Genomic DNA, 22,131 nt, shown 5'->3' on the forward strand with positions numbered 1-22,131 from the left:
TTACCCGAGTAACGAGTGCCACGTGACTTGTGCGCACCCCCTTAATTCAGTGTATTTTTGTATCCCGTATTTTGTATTGCTAACTTACGTTACCCGAGTAACGAGTGCCACGTAACTTGTGCGCACCCCCTTAATTCAGTGTATTTTGTGTCCCGCCTTTGTGTTACGAAATTACGTTACCTGCGTACCCAGTGAGACGTCTGAGACATAACAGCATCCGAGGCCACGTAACGCGGAACACAAACAATACGGCGCCACGGAATAACAAGTAAAACCCCCCGGGGACCTCTGTAGAGTGTTGTATTGTGTACGACTCGCTCCTCTGAATAAAAGGTACGACACCGCCACCTCAACTCCACGTCTCTTATTTAAAATCATCTCACGCAACACCGCCGCCGGCCCTAGTGGGCCACGCAGGGGCACATACATCCACGACCCCAAATTCACGACTAGAAACGAGCTAGTCTGGCGCCCACCCGGACAACACAGATCAAGAACCGCCTTTTCCCACTAGGAGCCACACCGGGACTCGAGCCCGAGACCCCGGACGACGGCAAAACTACATATAGCACTTGAAGTGCATGATTATATGCCATTTGTGGTACATACAGAGATAGTCGAATAAGATTGTATCAAATCAAGATTTCCAAACTGACATGTTTTCCCCCGGAAAATTAACATATTATGGCAAAGATGATGAACATATAAATCTTTTTTAAGTGTTGGTTTATGAAACTATAGCGTTTGCACATTAAGTAGAGTACTAATCAGTTATGAAGAAGCTGTTCACGCAAAATTAAGAAATTCCATCTCCAAAGGTATGGGAGTTGGATGAAATATATTTTTAATAACTGGTTCACTATTTTTGACGCGTTATCGATACGTGATTTAAACTTAAATTGGTCACTCCAAATAATGGCATAAGATCAGTTAGTTTTATGAGTTTTTTTTTCGAAATTCAACGTATTAGGAAGTGAAACTACTAGTCATTTTAATCTACGGTCCGAAGTTCGCACCGATTAAACGTGGGGCATTTAAAATCAAATTTTAAGATATTATTCCAAGGCAAAACATTATTACAAATTGCTACGAATATTTAACGCCAGCAAAACCGTGGGTGGACGTGCACGCGCAGGTAGTATTCTAAAATAGGAACTGAGTTTATCTAAGTTCCCATGCAGCAAACTACAGTTGTCCGTTTGCACGTTTACTGCTGGCAATGCTGGGTAGCTTCTGGCTATGATAAATAATGGCTCTGCTAGCTTGTTAGCTATGGCCGACTTTCGAAAATACAACACTCGAAATTTCATTTATGACCCATTGGTAGAACTCAGATTGCTGTGGCTGTGAGCTGCTGCATCGGTGATGGCCCACAAGCTACGCATCATGTTATAAGTGGTCCAATTTTTTTTTGTGTGTACTCATGAATATATATTTACTTACCCTGCCTAATTTTTTAATTAGCTCTCCAATGTAGTAAAATCATTTTAACCGATTACACAGCTGCAGGCCTAAATCAGGTTCGTGTTGAACTTGAACTTGAGTTACGTGGCCAGCACACTCGTGTGAATATTGTTCATTGAACTTATTCAAGGTTGCTTTAATTTAAATTTAGTGTACGTGCATATTACAAAGTTCTATCATCTCACATGATACTACCAAACATGTATGAAATGGGGAGGGTACCCGAGGGCAGGTATTGTACACCGAATGCAGATTTCTGTCTGGGAGCCCGGACGCAACTACGTGCCTTGAAGGATGATATTAAATTAGGCCGTACAGCGGAGAGTTGACGGAAACAGAAGATTCCCTATAAAACTAGCCCGCCAACGGCAACGTCCACCACGGTTCCCACTTGCGAAAAATCGGGGGCTGACTCCACCGGAGATCGAACGTGAATCGCCTTTGTGGATGTCAAGTGGTCTGACCACACTGACACTACTATCACCACTCACAAAATACTATTACGATGCTATGTATGAATGCAAAGTAAGATTATATTTATTTTAACTACAAAGCTATGTACAAAATGGGAATGCCCACAACTACATCTATAAACTAATCGCAAACTTTTTTTAAAATTATTGTTCACTGTTAGCATGCCTGCATATTAATTTCAGGACCGGAGGTTCGAATATTGGCACTGCTTTGAAAGTTTGAAACAGAAACAAATGGTAAGCACAACAAATAGAAAAGTAATTCAAATAGAGGCAAATATGTTGCGGGCATAGTATAGCATTGTTAAAGTTACCAAGTTCGTTTGCAAACTTAACAGAATCAGATGGTAGGCACAACAAGTAGGAGAGTATTTTAAAATGAAGCAAACGTGTTGCGGGAATTATATAGTACTGTTAAGGTTACCCAGTTTGATTGTAAACTTTTAACAGAATCAGATGGTAGTCACAACAAGTAGGATAGTATTTTAAACCGAAGCAAGCTTGTTGCGGGTACGATATAGTACTGTTAAGGTTACCCAGCTAGTTTACAAACTTTTAACAAAATCAGATAGTTTCTAGAACCAAGTTATTGTAACTGTAACGGAAAGTGATTGGTGCTGCTTGCGAAACAGTTTGTTGGCTCAGCAGTAACATGTTTAGTAATTTTTACAATACTTCGAGACAGTATTTTTAATCATTTATACATTTGTAACAACAAAACTGTCTGTTCTGTCTACAGAGAATATAGTTCCTCCAACAGAAAACGCGTTACAAGATTTGGATTGTTCCTCAAACGATAGTTATTGTAATGAAGTAGGAAACAATCTGTTAATATTACTAAAGTCTTGTTGCAGGTACCATTTAAACGGATTACAGAACAGTTTTGTTGATATCTCAGTGACTATTTTTCTCAGTGGATATTTACAGACATTTTTACTGTGAGACAGTTTAGTGAAAAAAAACTTTCGGGTTCTATTTTATGTTTTTTCTCTCCTAACGGATTTTTAAATTATCTACGTCTCATTTGCACCATAATAGTAGACATTTGTTTCAAGTATGCAGTTTCAATTGTATAATAGATGGTCTAGCCATTTAGACAAAATAATATAAATGCATATGAAGGAGAGCAAGTGTATAATACAAAAGTGAGTTCAATTCGCAGCTTTCGCTTCCTATTTTCAGAGACTAGGGATCAGTGACATCGTCGTACAGGTAAAGCGAACCATACGCTACTGAAGTCGTCTGCACGAGGTATTCCAGTGCACAGCAATTTCGGAGCTAAACAACTCGTTCCTATGCAGTTGCTATGGTAAAATAGTACTGTGCTTCGTTGAAAGACGTTTTCGTAGACTTTTTTCATTTACCTTTATCGCAAAAAATTTTTTTGTTATATGATAACTTATTAGAAGAAGGCTATACGTAAAATTACTCAAAAATATCGTGGGTATTTGCTGTTTTGGGTAACGCATAAACATCTCCACTTTGCTTAAGGAAGATGGTTTTGTGAATATTATATTTTATATTTCTAAGATCGTAGTAGCATCTGTCTCTTACCTTCCCCCCGCAAATAAGGAAATAATTATAATCACGGAAAGGTAGGTTATGAGCCTCATTACTGCTGTCAATCAATGCATTTCGTACAACAGTGTGCACACAGCAGACGTGAATTATTAACAACTATAAAGTCAAAGTATTATAAATTACATTTTACAGCTACCTTTATTACTTCAATGGCTGTTATTGTTATAATGTTTGAAGTGCCGAACAGCATTAAAGTTTACAAGAAACGGTTTTATTACTAGAAAATTAATTTTAATTTATAAAGTTTGATTAGCTACGCAGATATGAACGCAACGAGAAAACTTACAATGTAATATCTAATTAGGCCTTATGACGATACATTTCGCGAAAAGTCGCATTGTCATATTCCATCCAGCATTTTCCCCCAGATTCGACTCGAAGGTTACATTTGTAGGGTCATCACATTCAGCTTGTAAAGTTTCATGAACAGTAAAGTTGTAAACGCAATTTTACCGAAACATTTATAACATAATGGCTATTGTAGACATGATTACAATATATTTCGTGAAGCCCCATATTAAAATGTAATCCACAATTTCCCTTAGATTGGCCCTTAAATATTCCTGGAAAATACCTTGCCCTTTACAAACATATAATTGGTTTCTATCGGCTCAAGAGACAAAAAAATTGTATTGTAATACTATATATTAGGATAGTCAATTGTGTGGTGATTACCTAGTATTTTCTTTGAGCTATTTTCTCAAAACGAGAGCTACGTATAAGAACACTGACATAATTGTTTGTTCAAAGTTTCTCTTCGGCAGTTACAAACAACAATTGTCTGTATGCAAGTTTGTTTTCCACGATAATAATAATAATTTGTTTTTAAGGGAGCCGCTTGGCATGAAGACAAATACTCATTGCAACGTAATTGAAAACACGTTTTGTTCGACAGAACTATTTCACGTGCCTACATTTTGTTTACCTACAAAAAAAACGCACTCAAGACGAGGGCAGAATGTAACTTTGAAGACGACACGCATGCTAGAAATATCATTTTGGAGCGCTGCAACATAGTCAAACAGGGCTTCTTCACACTGAAGTATATTTCATAAATACCAACCGGACACAAGCAAAACTTAGATTGAAGTATGCGTTAAATTTTGATACAAATTTTTCACCAATAACATTTTACGTTAACGACTGAACGTCCCATTACAAAATGTGTCGGTCATTCCGCATACACGCCAGTTGGGAGCATTGATAACACTCAAAAGTGCTAGTGCACTTGGTACTCATAGCCGGATCAACCTTATCGCCCCATCTATTCCGAGCATCGGAGCCCCAGCCAGGCGGCTGCCTTTAAAGTGAACAGTATATAGGTCTAGTGGACGTTTAGTAATTTTAAATTCATGTTGCCCTTGCTTTCAGTAGCCCTACTTTTTCCATCCATCTATAATAAAATATATAAATGAAAACGTGAAAAAAAAATCAAACACAATGTTTAATTGAGTAGGTTTAAGAAAACTGTATTTAACTCATATTTCCATATTGAGGTTCATTAGTCAGGTAGTTGATAGCTTACATTTTCTATAGTTGATAGACGAGATAGAAATAATAATATGCAATTTCGGTAGACATGAATGCACAATGTGCATCAATAACAACTTGTCATGCGATTGGTATGCAAAGCGAAACATTGTGCACGTTTCCCTAGGAATATTATGATTTCAGCGAAGCATTAAAAAGTAACTTAACCTTGTTTCTTCCAACTAAATATGGCGTACAAAAACAAAATGCAACAAATAACTGGTCCCATTACCATTAAGAAGGTTTTGTTTACATCCAGTACTGTGGATGCTAGGCCACTCAAACGGATATAACATCAGCTTCAGCATCGTTTTTCCTTTTCTGGTCTCTTCCTTCCCCACAGTTAATCATATTTAAGTTTCCCGCACCCATTCTCAAAACTAGTGGTACACGAGCTATTGCCTGTCTGTAGCATGAAACAGGCTGGGGAAATTCCAGTGTCACTAATGTGTTCCTAAATGCCTTATCCTTTCCGGTCCAAATCACCTGCTAATCCCCCCCCCCCCCCCCCACCGCAGAACTTATACTGTCGTCTTCCTACCTGAAATTTTCAGATGAGTGAGACAACACGGCACCACTAGAGTGGCGGGTTGCATTTGATATATTTGGAATTTCAGGGGATACATTACTTCCGTTGGAGCTTACGATTTTGATACAGTAAAAGTCACATATTTTATTTTAGATGAATGTATATTCAGATAGGTATTTCGTAATATTGTATTATTATATGTTTTATACAAATTTTTTTTGGTTCCAGAAAAAAGTGAAAATTTCTCATATTCTGGCTCAAGCACACGAATAACTTATTATTTTTAAAAATTTTAAAATATATCTCTCAATAGTATGCATAATGAACTTGTAAACTACCAAAAATGACTAAATTACATCGATCGGCTACTGAAATAATACCTACAAGAAATGTCATATATTTCAACTTTGAGTGCCTGTTATGAGAAAACTATAAGTTATAGTGAAAATCGGTTTTGCAGAGAAACGTGTACGTATGAGGCCAATATAAAGACAAAATAATATGATATAAATGAATATGGGCCTAACACCCTTAATAATCCTGACAACTAACCATTCGGAAAAGTATCCGCTGAGTCCGTGCAGTTGACTCATTTACTCGTCACTATATGGCAGATGTCAATCTTAGCTGTATGCGAGTAGATGCGGATGCAGATGACGTCCTCGCCAATACCATATTTCCCCCCTGACACGAACAAGCGCCACACATTACATATTTCTCAATCTCGCTGGTAAAAATGCTCCAATGTGAGTGTTGCTGGAGACGGCCAGTGATTGTATCATAATTAAAACACATCCGCATTGACTGGCTGCGACGCCTGACGTAATGGTTAGCAGTCGTAATCAGGTGAACTGTATTAAGGCGGGTGGCCTGTGCGTTGGCTGAAAGCGTGTCCCGGATATCCTGGTTACCGCGGTCAGCTATTTAAACTTGAGATATTCTCACTATATTTGCGAACACAGTGCGTAGCTCTGTACCTAGGAAGCCCGGATAATGTGATGGCTTGTCTGGTATCGTATGAAGTATGCAAAAAGTGCTCTTTTTTTTAAAATATGAAAGTAAACCAATAATAAATTATATCAAATAAAGTGTATGACCTATAGTAATTTGTTAATTTGTTTAGCTCGCCGAATATACTACTTCTTATACTCTAGAATATAGTTAAGGAAGGGATTTTGATCGTATTGAGCAGAACATACTTATAGTTTGTATTGCGATATATCTTGTATGAATTACTTACAAATTATTTCAACAAATAAAGAAAAACATACAAATAATTACATTTTCCGAATATTCTTGTCCGTTTGAGTGTATTTGTTTCTGTTTTAATACCTCAGCAGTATAGCAAATGCATAGTTCGATATATATAGACTATATATTTGTATATATATTTAATTAAAGGAAACAATAACCACAAATAAGATTGTCGAATGAATATTGATCTCAAGTGATTTCACATAACATATTGTTCGTCTGGATCTGAAAAGCAGCCCATTAATATTACCTTTCCAAGTGGTTGATATAATTAGATGAAATCGTAAATCAGCGTACACTAAAAATGCCAATAAATCTAGGCTTTTTTTTAGATGATTTCAACCAAATACTACTCGTATCACCAGAAATTCCCAAATGTTGTGTCACCATGGCTGTATCCGAATACATAGGGATGCGTCCTTAGCACACACATCCCTACATCCCTTAGCAAATGCAGCCACAATGTAGAGGACGCATTTCTAATGGATGGATAGTATCCGAATACTTTTACTACTAGCACCACCTGTTGACTGTCAGTCGTACTAATGTTCACGCAGCCATTTTGTGTAGGGATATCTACGAATATTCAGCAAAACGTAAATAATAAATACCTACCAATTAAAAAATAATGTAACGTGTATGTTATATATGTTAGCGATCCAAATAAAATACATTTGATAAATTGTAAACTTTAAAAATACTTATGAGTTTTGAATTATCCTTTAAGTTTAAATTCGTATTTTTATTATATTTATTAACGTCTTAATTTGTCTCTGTTTAAGTTATCACTTTCGCTTATAATGTTTTAAACAAATATTTTGCAGAAAATCTGAAGTAATATTATACACAAACAAAATAAAACCCAATTCCGAAGCTAATGGATGTAGGGACGCGTTAGTGGATGCGAGTGTCGCATCCCTAGAAATCTCGAATTAGTGGATGCGTGAAGGGATACATCGGCATCCCTTGTGAGAATTCGGATTCAACACAAAGATGGCCGCGTCCACTACGATGCACTTTTAGTGGATCCCTTAGCTAAGGGATCCATTAGGCCAGTATTCGGATACAGCCTATAGTTACTTATTGCTGTCATGTGATTATTTCATACATGGGCATAGTAAAAAAACAAACCCTTACTTTATTTAAATTACTTTAAACTTTCACTCGGCTGATGCCAAGTTATCATTACATACGCCGGTCAGATACACATTGAAACTATCATCATTTAAAACACACACCGTGTTTGAATTATTATTTTTGTAGACTAGTACATTCATATTTAGAAGCGTTCAATTGGGAAGTCACAGGCCTATATCGTCATTTGTTCAGCGATGGTTGCGATGTGGTCATTAACTTAATTCTGAAATACACAAAAAATCGTACAGCATTTTTGCCGTACACGCCACCGTTTTCGAAAAAATTAATGCATTTTGTTCGCGTCATGAATTGTCCATACTTTTGTAATTTAAATGATAGAAACAAGCTTTTTCGGTGTTTTAATATTCACATATTGTTTTAAAATATATTTTCATTTCAAATTAAAAATTTAACTATTATAAGTTTTTATTAATTTTTTAAAATATTTTTGTAGGTTTTGCGTGCTTTCCGGCATTCTGGAGCGTTCAATACTCCACAGCTTTGGTTCAAATAATGGAGATTTTGTGCTCCGCAAGTCGTTCAAAATCGTTGCACTTGCCAACATCCATCGCAAAGCAGACATGAAAAAGGTTATGTAGGGTGATGTTCTGATTACAAACTAGCTGCAAAGTTATCTTTTTAATTAAGTTTTCATGAACAAACTGTTCTAAAAATGTGAAATCTGAAATTTAAAAATGGGCTATGTCTATAGAAATAATAACTGAACAATTACAATCGGCTTATGCATTTAACAACATATGCATAATAAACAAACTTGACGAAGAACGGTTTATACAGTAAGTATTGCTTATTTGTTTATGAATACTTGAGAAATAAGTACTTATGTCTTATAGTGACTATGAAATCACAATAAGTTGTACTTCAACAAGTATTACTTCATGAAGTATTACTTTAAAGCATTCGAATAAGTAATACTTATTTATTGTACTGTGAAATGAAAACAACGCAGTTCACTATGCATTCCGCCCTAACTGTCCTTGGCGCGAATCCCGGTTATTGAAATGCGTTGCAATCGGACATTGCAGTTCTTTCTTGAATCAGGTAAACAAAATTGCTTCCTCCCGCCACCCTCTCGTTTCTCGGAAAATCCACAGCTATGGCAAGCGTTAACCTTTCTTCCCCTTCCTTTGTTAACATTCCTCAGAGAGCGAAGCCAAGATTACCCTGACTTCTTTCTATCCATCCCCTGGCATCATTTCGCATTATTTGATGGCAAGAGTGCTATTTCCTTAATTCGTGCTCTCGCATTCTGAATTGGGACAATGCGATATCTAAGCAATGTTAGTATGCATTTAAAACACATGATACGCGCAAAAAATGTATGCACAAATTAAAATAAATTACAGCTGCAATGCTTTGTTGCATTGAAATATTGTGATGTCTCAGCACCATTTTTAACATATCCACCGTTTGCAATAACCACGTTCTACAAATATAAACAATATAGCGGATGGCAGAGAGTACGAGAGAGTGCAGCAAGTATATAGCATCGCTATCTCTGGTACTCTCGCTCTTTCGCACTCTCTCAGCGCATTATCGAGACGGCCAGAGTGCTCTGTACGATGAATAAATGTCGTAGAAACCTGAGCACGACAGAGCACTCTAAACCAATTGAGACACGACCTGACACACGCCCTAATGTAAGCAATTTGCTTGCTCACTAAATAATTGACAAAATATCCGGTCATTATCAAGTTGTTATATAGTCATTAATATAATATTGTTTATCGTACTACCAAGCAATGTTATATATATGCACTTTTCATATCATCACATTTAGAAAATGCAGATTTTTTTTACATGTATAACCCCCAGTCTTTTCGTCCTTACAGCTGCAGCTTTTTGTGAAAAAAAAATTGTTAACATGTTTACCACGTGATTTCTCATACTATGCAGCCCTGCCATATTCAGTAATTTATTTGGTTTGTTGTAAGTTAACAAATTTCGGTTCAACGTAGCTGGAAGAATGTTAGCTCTACTATGTAAATAGCTAATACTGGCCGTGCATGCTACCCTTGATAGAAACCCAGAGGTATGCGAGTCAGATACCGGCCTAGCGTGGTAGATAACCTGCAGAAAACGAAGAAACGTAATACATCAACGTAACAATTTATTTACAGTAGCCTATGTGACGAGAGGCCGCGGTTGGATACAGGATACTGCGCTCACTTCTGGCACGTTTTGTTGTTGACTGCCTTACATTAACGTTTTCTATATATCAATGATCAACGAATACTACACTAAAATAGTCTTGATTTTGCTTTGCTTAGCTGTTATCACCATCAAACAACTGTACTCGATCCCATACTTTTACGTTTCCGAAATCTTGTAGAATTATATAGGCTGTAATATATATTAATCTTGTAGAAATTATATATATACATAAATAAAATTAATCCTTTACAGACAAATGCGTACTAAGATATGCTGTAAACGTAAAAAAATACTACACCCATTGTCAGTGGCCTGCGCGTAGACGTGCGAGGCACTCAGTACGGATGTATAGCGTTTGTGCGCCTGAAGGTCTCGAATATGCTAAATAATTCTAGCCGGTTGCTTTCAAAACAGTAAGAAAATACTTATGTTACTCCCCTACCACTTCGTTTTCTCCATAAATAATGTTTAGTAGTACATTCTTGACCTGTTAGTGAAACGGTTTTCGGTTTTATATTTGTGTGATTTTACCAACGTCTGTATCATTTCGACGGCGCGACTTTAACAACATCTTAAATTTTTATTATAATTTTTAAAATTTATGTTTCTTTTAATAAGCAATTATACATTAAATGTTGGCACATTGCATTTGCTTTCATATATCAATAACGGTATCTTCTATTTTTACATAAATACTGCCAACAGTATACACATGAAGCCACCACCTACCGTGCTTTTATGAACACGATGGCATGGCACTTGCCATCAGAATTATAAATAATCAGACAGTTTTGTAGGAGCAGAAAATTTATAGTGTGTTAACTTGGTTTGACAAGCAATAACTATGTCACAAATCTATGCTTGTACTGTACAAATGAAACGATATTCTATACTTCAAAAAGCTTAAAAAAATTGCCATAACTCTGACTTAATTTGCAGTTCAACACAATTCTGTCAAAAAATCGTTTTATATTCACTATGATAGTAATAATGGGAGCAGAGATAAACATAACAATTACAATAATATAATTGCACACAAACCATGTTCTAATGAAAAAAACAATATTTATTGATTTCGTTTAATATATTGATTTATTTTGCTGTTTGCTACAAAACACGTGGACAATAAGTTACATGAACGACAAAAGAGTTACCACGAATTCAATCGTATCCTGTATCTTAGCAACAATTACTCACTTTTTTAAATTGATACCTTCTGAATAACGATTTTTTTTCTCTCGTGATGTATTTCAAGGCCATCTTTTTATTTACTTCGTATTTATATGCAAAGTGATGTGGTAATTTATCCAGTTTCTAGACAGTATCATTATATATACACGCAGAATAAAAATTTAAATAGTCACATAATTTGCCTTGGGCTTGGATGCACAATTATAGTAGAATAACAGCTTTAAAAAAAACTAAAGGTTTACTAGGAATTCCCCCGGCCAAGCTGTTATGTAGAATTTCTGCTGTATTGACTAGCTGTCAAAGGGAGGAATGGCCGGGGACCCAGACGTTATTCCCGACTTTTACTAGCTTTAAGCATGGCAACATGGTAGGTCGCGAAATAAGTTGTAGATCTCATCGCACCCTTGACATTGCCAACACGCCCCAGCGGATTTTTCCGATGATGGCAGGTACCTAACGCCGTTAATGTTTCAAAAATGCCGAAAAACTAATAGCGTCACATACACATGCCATCACAAATAGGAAATAACAAGTATCCATCATACATTATTAATGGCAGGGATTCGGGAAGTTGCAAATCATTCGAAATACTAATCCCGGACTTCACAGCTCTATAACTGGCGTAATTGGTGCCATAACCAAATTTAAGTATGGTACACAAAGCATAGAGGTAATATACATGTGGATGATATCAAGACAACCTTTTATCAAAATGTTAACATAGTTGTATCGTAATAAAAAAATATTTAACATAAAAAAATTACGTAAATAGGATAATAATGAAAATCGAGAAATTTTAAAATTTTACATGTTGCATTACGTTCATAAAAATAAATATTTCAGAGCGTACGATCTCAGTCATTATTTCGTTTAAGTAATGCTATTAATATCGTAATAAAAAATATTTAACATAAAAAAATTACGTAAATAGGATAATAATGAAAATCGAGAAATTTTAAAATTTTACATGTTGCATTACGTTCATAAAAATAAATATTTCAGAGCGTACGATCTCAGTCATTGTTTCGTTTAAGTAATGCTATTAATATCGTAATAAAAAATATTTAACATAAAAAAATTACGTAAATAGGATAATAATGAAAATCGAGAAATTTTAAAATATTTCATGTTGCATTACGTTCATAAAAATAAATATTTCAGAGCGTACGATCTCAGTCATTGTTTCGTTTAAGTAATGCTATTAATAGCGATATAAATACAACATATTTTTACAATAAAAACCCCAATATAAAGTGTCAAAAAATTCGCAATTATACAAATGAAAACTACTCGAAAAACTGAGAAACAGATTTGTGATATGTAAGCGATTAATCAGTGCTTACAATAAGAAGTTTATATTAAATGCATTTTCAGGCAACACATTCTTTGTTCTACTGTTCATTTTTGATGTTCTTCATTAAGAGATTCTGTTAAGAGAAGAAAAACAAAGAAATTTCACTTCTATGCGGTCCATCGTTTGCCATATTAAAAAGGAACACAGTCTGTCGCCCAAGGTACTCACTTGCTATCATGTCGGAATTTTTATATGTAGGCTACGATAAGTATAATAGTAATGCCTAAAGATAACAGTACGACAAATAATATTGTTTTAAAAATTTAGTGTACAGTCGTACTAAAATATAACTATGGCCAATACCATAAAAACTCGTCCACGTACCAAAGTTTTCGTACAGTATATACGCTGTCATGCTCTTTACTTTGTTACCGAATTTGTGATAAACTTGAATATTTGTTAGTATGTTACGATTATGTTTATAATTCCTTGATAATAAAATTTAATATTTACACGTTCTTTTATTGAGTTACCCCTATATTATTATGTATGTGTAAAAACGTGGAAAAATTTCACAAATAAATTGTGCAAAGCTTGTGTTCACAGTTAGATATTGACTGCTTCCAACGTTATTATTTTAGGTTTAAGAAAATATAGCTGCTAAATACAAATTTTTAGTGATTTTTATATATGGTATATTATACTGAAGTGTCTCCTGTCATTATTTCTTCGGCTCGAATTTAATCCTATTTCATGCATGCAAACATATGAGCACATGCTGCTTATCATCATTATGTGGGTTCCCCAATCCCTTACCAGATGTCAGACATTTTGCTTTGCATCTCGAGAGTTAGGTTTCGAGAATAGTTCCAACACTGCTTCCTAGATGGCACTACAATCACTGAGCGTTTGTAATAAAAAATAACGGTTTTACAGCAGTCCGATACTTAAAACATAAGACTTAAACATTTTAGGCTGAACAACTTTAGGCTGAACGACGTTAGGCTGAGTGACTTTAGGCTGAGTGACTTTAGGCTGAACGACTTTAGGCTGAGTGACTTTAGGCTGAGCGACTTTATGCTGAATGATTTTAGGCTCTACGACTTTAGGCTGAATGATTTTAGGCTAAGTGACTTTAGGCTGAACGATTTTAGGCTGTGTGACTTTAGGCTGAATGACTTTAGGCTGAGTGACTTTAGGCTGAATGACTTTAGGCTGAATGACTTTAGGCTGAGTGATTTTAGGCTTAATGACTTTAGGCTGTGTGACTTTAGGCTGAATAGTGTTTCAGAGAGGGTTTTAGGCTGAACGATTTTAGGCTAAGTGGTGGCAGTCCCATCAAAAAATCACATATTAAAATAATTATTGACGCAATAGATTTGTCTTTGGATGGATTCTCGATCAGTGATAAGGATAACTGAAGATTAAAATAAATTATAAAATTATGTTTTCACATTACCTTTCGTGGAGTTTATAAATTATTAAATATACGAAAAAAACACTAGACAAGATACCTGTCCAACAAAATAAATATGTTGTTCCGCTGCCTAACATGTAAGTCTATTCTTTCAATGCATGAAATATATTCCAACCATTTCATTTACAGTGCTATACGTATAGGCCAAGCATATTCGGACCACGAGACCAGGTCATGTTCAATGTCAGACATATAGAGCAGATGTCTCCAAACCACAAAACCTTCTTGCCGGCGCCGAAATTGCAGCCCAATCAGTGGCGCGCCCAAGGAGCGGGGGGGGGGGGGGGGTTAGGGGTTTAAACCCCCTCCGAAAATGTGAAGAAAAAATCTAGAATGGAAAAAGTAAAAACATTCCCAATCCCAGCAAAATAGGTACGATGGTCTATGGGCAGCGCTCAATCTACTAAACTTTGTGAGATGTTTTCACGTCAGTGTATACATTATGGTATTATGGTGTTAGTATTACATTTGTAGTCTGCTACCTTGAATTACTTTAATTATTTTACAAATTAGTTTGTGTTATATAAAAACTAAGAATTGTTTGTGCGCTACGTTTATCTCAATTTTTGCATAATATTGGACTGCATTTCTGCAGTTTTAACTGGACATTATAGAGTGAACTTAATTTGTGTGTGTGAATGCAGTAAAAAGCAAACCATCATTGTCAGTGATTTAAGTTGCACAGAATGTGGACTTTAATGCATGCTATTATTCTCATGGTATTAAAATAATACTGATTTTGAGCGGACGAGACCCTGGGTTTGATAAAGGTATCTTTATTTGATTCTTGTCTAAAACAAAATTTATTACCGTACTAAAATTGTTCTTTTTTCTACCAGCAGTATATTCAATAGTTAGATACAAAAACTTCTTAAATAGCACCAATTTTCACCTATAAATCAAATTTTTTCCGGGAGAGGACCCTCGGACCCCCCTCTTTTTTTTTAAACCAGTGTTCCTTCATAAAAAACAAACTTCAACCCCCCCCCCTCCCGAAAAAAATTCTTGGGTGTGCCTCTGAGCCCAATGCTCTTCCTCGTCTTCGGTAACCGGAAACTACTGAGGCACCTCCTGGCAGCCCGGCTCCAGTAGAATGTATCACTCCCGACCAGAAAGTTCTAAAATTACGACTGCCAAATTCTCCCCGACTTCTACAGCGTGACAGTGCTACGCAATTTCTAAGTGCCAGCTATTTTTACTATATATGTGATAACTAAAGTGGGAAGTGCAGGACTTTAATTACACTACGTGCTAATAATTATCACTCTGGGATTGTTTATTTTTATTTTTAAGTATGGTGTAAGGCACCGCTTAATAATTTGGCATGGGCCGGCCCTATTATAAAATTTTAACTTATAAAGGTATTAAACTGTAATTATAAATTGTAACTTGTAATATATTAGTCCAATGATATATTTTAAGTAATTAACTCCATTTCCAAACCAACTTATCATTTATCAAGATGATGTTTTGTTTACATTTGTTCAATAAACTATGATAGAAAAATAAATAGAGGCACAGTTATAGACGAACCTGCATTTGTTGTTATTAATTATTTTGAAACTAAAGATCCACAGTCTCCCAAAATGTTTCCAAGAAAGACATTTACGTTACACCAATGTAGAGACAGAGAGAAACACTTTTTACCGAATATTTTCGAAAAAATGTGCGTCTTTTCGTTTAAAGTGCTTCCTTTTTGTCGAATTTTCGTAATAATGTGCGTCCTTTTCGTTAAATGTGTGTGTGGTGTGTGAACATTGTGTTTACTGTGTGTCCATTGCGTTTCCATTCCATGTCCAGTGTGTGTACTGTGCTTCCATTCCCTGCGTTGTATGTGTACTGTGTTTCCATTGCGTGAACTGTGTGTACTGTGTGTTAATTGTGTGTGTTGTGGGTCCAGTGTGTGTACTGTGTGTGTACTGTTTGTGTACTGTGTACTAAGAGTCCAGTATGTGTACTGTGTATTCAGTGTCTGTACTGTGTGTCCAGTGTGTGTACTGTGTGTTCAGTGTGTGTACCGTGTGTATTGATTGAAATGTGTGTCCAGTGTGTACTGAGTGTGTACTGTGTACCCTCAGTGGCGTAGCGTGCCATCTCAGCGCCTGGGGCGGGAGACCCATTTTGCCGCCCCCATTCTATAGGTGCTTAGTTAAAATTAAATTTCACATGCAATGAGGTACCTTTTATTGAAGTTAAAATAGGATGAGCGGTTTTATAAGCGGATTCTTCGGGCCTTATGAGCAGCGAAGTCAGAAATAACTTTGTCAAAATCAATATTAGCAGCCAATTCTTGTTCAATCGACAATATAGCCAAGTTTGATAGTCTAGCGGAGCTCATAGTAGATCTGAGGTAATTTTTTATTAGCTTCAACTTCGAAAAACTTCTCTCACAACTTGCAACACTAATCGCCAAAGTCAAATATACCTATACGAATCAAGATGACTATATTTGGAACCGAAATTCCGAGATTCAGTTTTTGAATGGACTGGAGGAGCTCCAGTGGTCCTTTACCACTTATATCTTCCTCTGATTCAGAACACGCAACAACAACAAACTGCTGAAGACGCTTCCGCTCCATCTGAAACTCGTCCTTGTCGATGTCTTCTAATACATGGGAAAGATCACACTCGAACTTGCTGTCCAAAAGTTTCGCTGGCATCAAAAATCCAAACTTGTCCGATATTTCTTGAATTTGCTGGAATCGAGTCGTCATTTATTGAATGATCTTGTCGAATGATGCGATAGTCTCTCGACGGATTTCCTGTTCGTGAGACAAAGCTGCATCTTCAGAAGATTCATCGCCATGCATGCGTTTTTTCCTACGAATTCTTCTCGTTTTGAGTTCGATTCCGAGTTTTTCGCAGAGAGTCTTAGCAAAGTCAATTGCTTCTTGCACGAAACGGTCTCTACTTTCCACTAAGAGGGTTTTCAAAGCGCAGAGTTTCTGAGCACACTTATCCACACTTAGTCCTCGTTGCTGCAGGTAAATCTGTGCGTCATCTACTTCAGGTAGCACTGCAGCCCAAAAGCCATGAAAAGTTAGGAAGTTAAATGACTGCATGGCTGTCAGGAGAAGACTGGCTCCCGATCTTGTTTCGGAAGTTTGAGATGAATCTGTTAATTGTTCCAGTACCTCAAGAACTACCTCAAACTTATTTTTAAGCATCTTGACAGCTACATGTCTAGCGCTCCAGCGCGTTTCAGTGACTCGTTTTACTGCTTGACCTGTGATGGCAACCAAAGCATTCCATCGAACAGTTGATGCGGAAAAGAAGGCAAACAGCTTCTCCAGAGTTCCAAAAAACGTCACGGAATCCACTGATTCAGAAGCAGCGTGTACCCCAGCCAAGTTTAGTGAGTGGTTTGTGCATGCAACGAATATAGCTTTCGGATTCAGTGCTTTAATCCGGGCTTGAACTCCATTGTGGATCCCTGACATTGTGGCAGCATTGTCATAAGCCTGTCCTCTCAGATTCTGTATGTCCAGTCCGTCTGATGTTATCTTCGCCATTATATCGTTGCTGAGATCTTCTGCATTTTTTCCTTTTGGTTCGAAGAAGTCAATGAAAGATTCTACCACGGCGACTTTTTCTCCTTCGATATGTACGTATCGCAGAACTTGGCTCATTTGGTCATTGTGGGAGATGTCTGGTGTACTTTCGAAGATTACGCAATAATATTTAGCTTCTTGAATACGACGGATGATGGTGGATCGAACTTGCTGTCCCAGTAAGTTTATAAATTTATTCTGGGTTTCTGGAGATAGATACGAAACTGAGACTCTTGCTCCCAGCTTTATCTTTGTCAGGTGTTCCATTAGAAGAGGGTCGTATTTAGCTAGGAGGTGCACTAACTCCAGAATGTTCCCGCGATTGCCACTATCATCTCCTCGAATGTCTTCTTGATGTCCTCTGAAGGCCAGATTCTGTTTGGCTAAGAACTGGATAATATTCAGCAACCTGTACAGTACATCCCTCCACTTCTTCTCCTCACTTTCGAAAACTTCTTGTTGTTTCTGATCGATGGTTGCTTTACAGTTCAGGCGAACTTCCAACTCCTTCCATTTCAAGAAGCTCTGTTCATGGCCCAGGCTATTTTCATAGTCTCCTATTCTTGGATTTAGATTCCACCATTTGTTGAATCCTTCTTCAGATGCGAAGTTAGAGCCGGAATTGCCAAACAGCTTGCAAGAAAAACAATACAAGGATTGCTTCAAAGGCGAGTACACCATCCATGTTCGGAGAACCTTTTCGCCGTTAGATAATGGTTTGTAGAACCGCTCTTTGGTTAGTTTTCGGGTACCGCCTTTCGTTGAAGTCCCTGAGCGAACAACATCGGCAAATTTGGAATCGATGTGCTGTACTGAGTCAGATCCGCGACATACTAGAAGCGTTCTTACTTCGTCGGTCATAGGAGAAGGCTAGCAACCTACATCGTCGAGATTCACATCTTTGATTTCGGCAGGAGCAGAAGGCACGATTTCAATTATGTCTTATTTAGCAACATTCACTTTTTCTGCAGGCTTATGACTAGATGCTTGAGGTCCTTTTGATGAGTCGACTTCGTCTTGACCCTGCTCTGTGGTGGGACCAGAACTACTTCCAACTGCGACGGCAGGTACGTCTTCTTCTTGTACCTGTAAAATAAGTTATGTATTCCCATGAATATTGGCCGGAGGACACGTTCGAATTTAAAATAAGTATTTTATCTATCACAAAACAAAAGTGGTTTTGGTGACGGCGCGGTTTGCCGGGCTTATAGGAAAATTTTCAAACAAAATTGATTTTGTATGGCAGCTACCTTTTTTAGAGTTTCCCGGTAAAAACTGACTGAGTAAGCCATGTTATAGATGTTATTAAAAGATAAAATTACGAGAAATTTGAGAAAAATCGTTGGCGCCATTTTTGAGCTAAATGAAAAATTATGTTTTCTTTGTATGACAGGTACCATAAATAATCAAGTTATCCAAAAACAAAAAAAAAAATATTCCTTGACTACTACTAGATTTACAAAACATCCCCTATTGAAGTTTTAAATTCAAGTAGCAGGACAAAATTCAGTCGTAAACTTAAAAAGATGTACCTTAACTCAATGTAATTTATGTTAATATACTCCATACATTTTAAACAATAATCAATGTTCAAACAGCTATTAAATAAATTTTAAGTGTATTATAAAATAAGATTTAATGAACGAGCGTGACTCCGTACTCGCAGACAAACCTAGGAGAATAGGGTTTGTGAGACTAATGTAAGAAATATTGTAACTTCTGTAAACAATAAATAAATAATAATAATAATAAATAACTGGAGTAATTCTAGGCCATGCATGATTCTAGATGGAGGAATCATATACCTACTTACACTGGAATCACTTCCGCTGCTGCAGGATGCCACCGAAGACGTTAACGTGGCTTTCGAACCAGAACTGGAACTAAAATATTTCAGTAATGCACCTTGAGACTTCTTCGCATCTGCTTCTTTCTTAGCCTTTTTTTTTTTTTTTTTTGCGGAATCCCACACCGCTTTCTTTGACTCTTTTCATTTTCAAAAACTAGTTCAAAGATTGGGTAAAGTTCTAAATGTTTAGTTTTAGAAGATTCAACAGTATTTAAAAGATCGAAACACAATCAAAATGACTTTCGTTCCCTATCCGAAACTCTCGCGAAACAAACATACGAGTAAAGCGTGATTGCGTAACGGTACTTCACGATGCACTAAAACAAACAAAGAACAGTACTGTAGCATGTGTGCTACAGCTGCTACCTTTGATAATGTTTATGTTGGCAGAAATGGTTAACGTATTTTATTAATCTTTCGGATGCCCTGGTAATACGAGTTATTTTAGATTTAAGTTGGTTATATGTTGTTTTAAAAAAGAAATTTGTAATTCTTATTTAGTCTAATTATTTTTAAGTTTAAGATTTTAAGTTATAAAATTGGTCTGGAAAGTTCGAGGACTCTATACCGAATATGTTGGTAATCGCTGCGCTGTGACGTCTGGTGAGACGGGCGAGCGGAGTCGCCTGGTAGGCCCAGGCGGGCGCGCACGTGAAGTAAAACGCGGGTTGGCCATGGTGATGGTTCCACATCGAAGTAACTGTATAAGAGTGTTCCTTTTTGAATATGAACGGGGTTCATTTATATAATTTAGAACGCTTTGGTACGATGAACGCGAGTGGTTGGTGAGGCGTGTGTGAATATCGCGAGGATTTTCCAAGGATGAATTATGTGCGCCGAAATAAACTCCAAGACGGTATGGCGAAGGATTCGTCATATCCGTACAATTACCTGCAGCTACGGTAACGTATAATGGCAAGGGTTTGCCATTAAAAACACTCGTGAGCAAACGAGTGTGTTTGGTGAGCGGACATCACGACGTCAAAAAGCAAGTAAGTGCCAGCCGTGCCACTGCCCCGTTGACCCCTTTGACCCCTGGGGCGAAACTATAATTTTTGGATTTTTGGGATTTAAATTAACGGACTAATAAAACTGAAACTGGGATTTTACGTTCAGCGTGTTTCACCCAATCCCTGCCAGACCTAGAAGAAAAAAGACGTCGACCGTTAGAAAATGACTTAACTGAGAAGGGCTTGTAAACCCATAATTTCTAATTTGCTAAATTTTTGGTATATTTATTTGCATGTTAAGGTGTGTCAATTTTTTGCTAGATTTCGCCTATGTTAATTGGTATTTACAGCGGTGATACGCCCGGTGCGTATCTATATTTGTATTTGTATTTGTATTAATATGTTCTTATATATTTTAAATGCCTTTTTGGTAATTATATTTAATTTTCGGAGCTCCGAAGTATATGATAAAATTATAATTTTTGGGGGAATTGTTAAAGTATTTTTTTAGTATTATTATATAGCTATTTTTATAAGTAGTAATAGGGTATGTATTTTATGATGGATGCGCCGATTTGTGATGAAACGATTTTATGATATATATATGTATATATATATATATATATATATATATATATATATATATATATATATAAAATGTTGTCATATAAATTTTGCGTCTTTTTAACTTGCTGCCTCCTCTCACTGTTCGCAACCTTATTTTTTTTTAAGCCTGCTATTAGTTTGGTTTTTAATATTTTTTTGGGTTTACCTGCGCTCGCGGTACGGGGCAATATAGGAGTTGTACTGTGTCCCGGTTTGCGGAAGTTGTTTGGTTTGCCCTGGGTTAAGGTCAAACTTTACAGTACAATGCGTAGTAATAAATTCAATGAGTGCGAAAGGGAGGCATCGACACGGGCCGACGCGTGAAACAAAAGATTTTGTATGAGTAATTAACATAATAAGGAGTGCCGCTCAACTCGGCTCGCGCGCGCCGGGCGGCGCGGCGTGATGCGATGTCGCCGTTCGTATGTAAACAAACAAACGTATAAAGAGCTCTGTCAGTGATTTCGCAGTTTTTCTTTTAAATAAATATTAAAAAATAGTTGGTGCGCAAAATTTTAGATAAAAATGGAACATTATAGTGTGTCTGACACATGTCATGAATGAATCATAGATCAGATCTCAACCCACTTCACTGGCGACCCGCCCCCGCGGGCTGCCGCCCGGGGCGGGCCGCCCCCTCCGCCCCACCCACGCTACGCCACCGTGTACCCTATGTCTTTAGTGCGTGTAGTGCGTGTACTGTGTGTACTGTGTGTCCAGTGTCTGTAATGTGTGTCCGTTGTGTGTCCAGTATGTGTATTGTGTGTATTGTGTGTTCAGTGTGTGTACTGTATGTCCAGTGTGTGTACTGTGAGTTTACTGTGTGTCCATTGTGTGTCCAGTGGGTGTACTGTGTCAATGTGAAAGGTCAAGGTCAAGGTCATTCAAGATGGCCTCCATGATTTCACAATCCAAGATGGCGCGACAATCATCAATCCACAACCAGATGCCAGTCCCAGGATGATCTATTATATACTACTTAAGTGTAGTTGTAGGAGGGGTCCGGATTAGGGAATGACCCAAGTGCGTCTCAGGCCGAAGCCTATACGCCTAGTCTTGCTGGGATTAAC

General features: G+C 37.0%; 1 protein-coding gene across 1 annotated transcript in view; it reads right to left on the bottom strand.

Annotated features, from left to right (window-relative positions):
* The window catches only part of LOC134528878 (solute carrier family 41 member 1-like), a 157,801-nt gene that overhangs the window by 68,835 nt on the left and 66,835 nt on the right, over positions 1-22,131 (bottom strand). The window lies entirely within an intron of this gene.

The sequence above is a fragment of the Bacillus rossius genome, chromosome 2, assembly GCF_032445375.1.
Source record: "Bacillus rossius redtenbacheri isolate Brsri chromosome 2, Brsri_v3, whole genome shotgun sequence".
NCBI lineage: Eukaryota > Metazoa > Arthropoda > Insecta > Phasmatodea > Bacillidae > Bacillus > Bacillus rossius.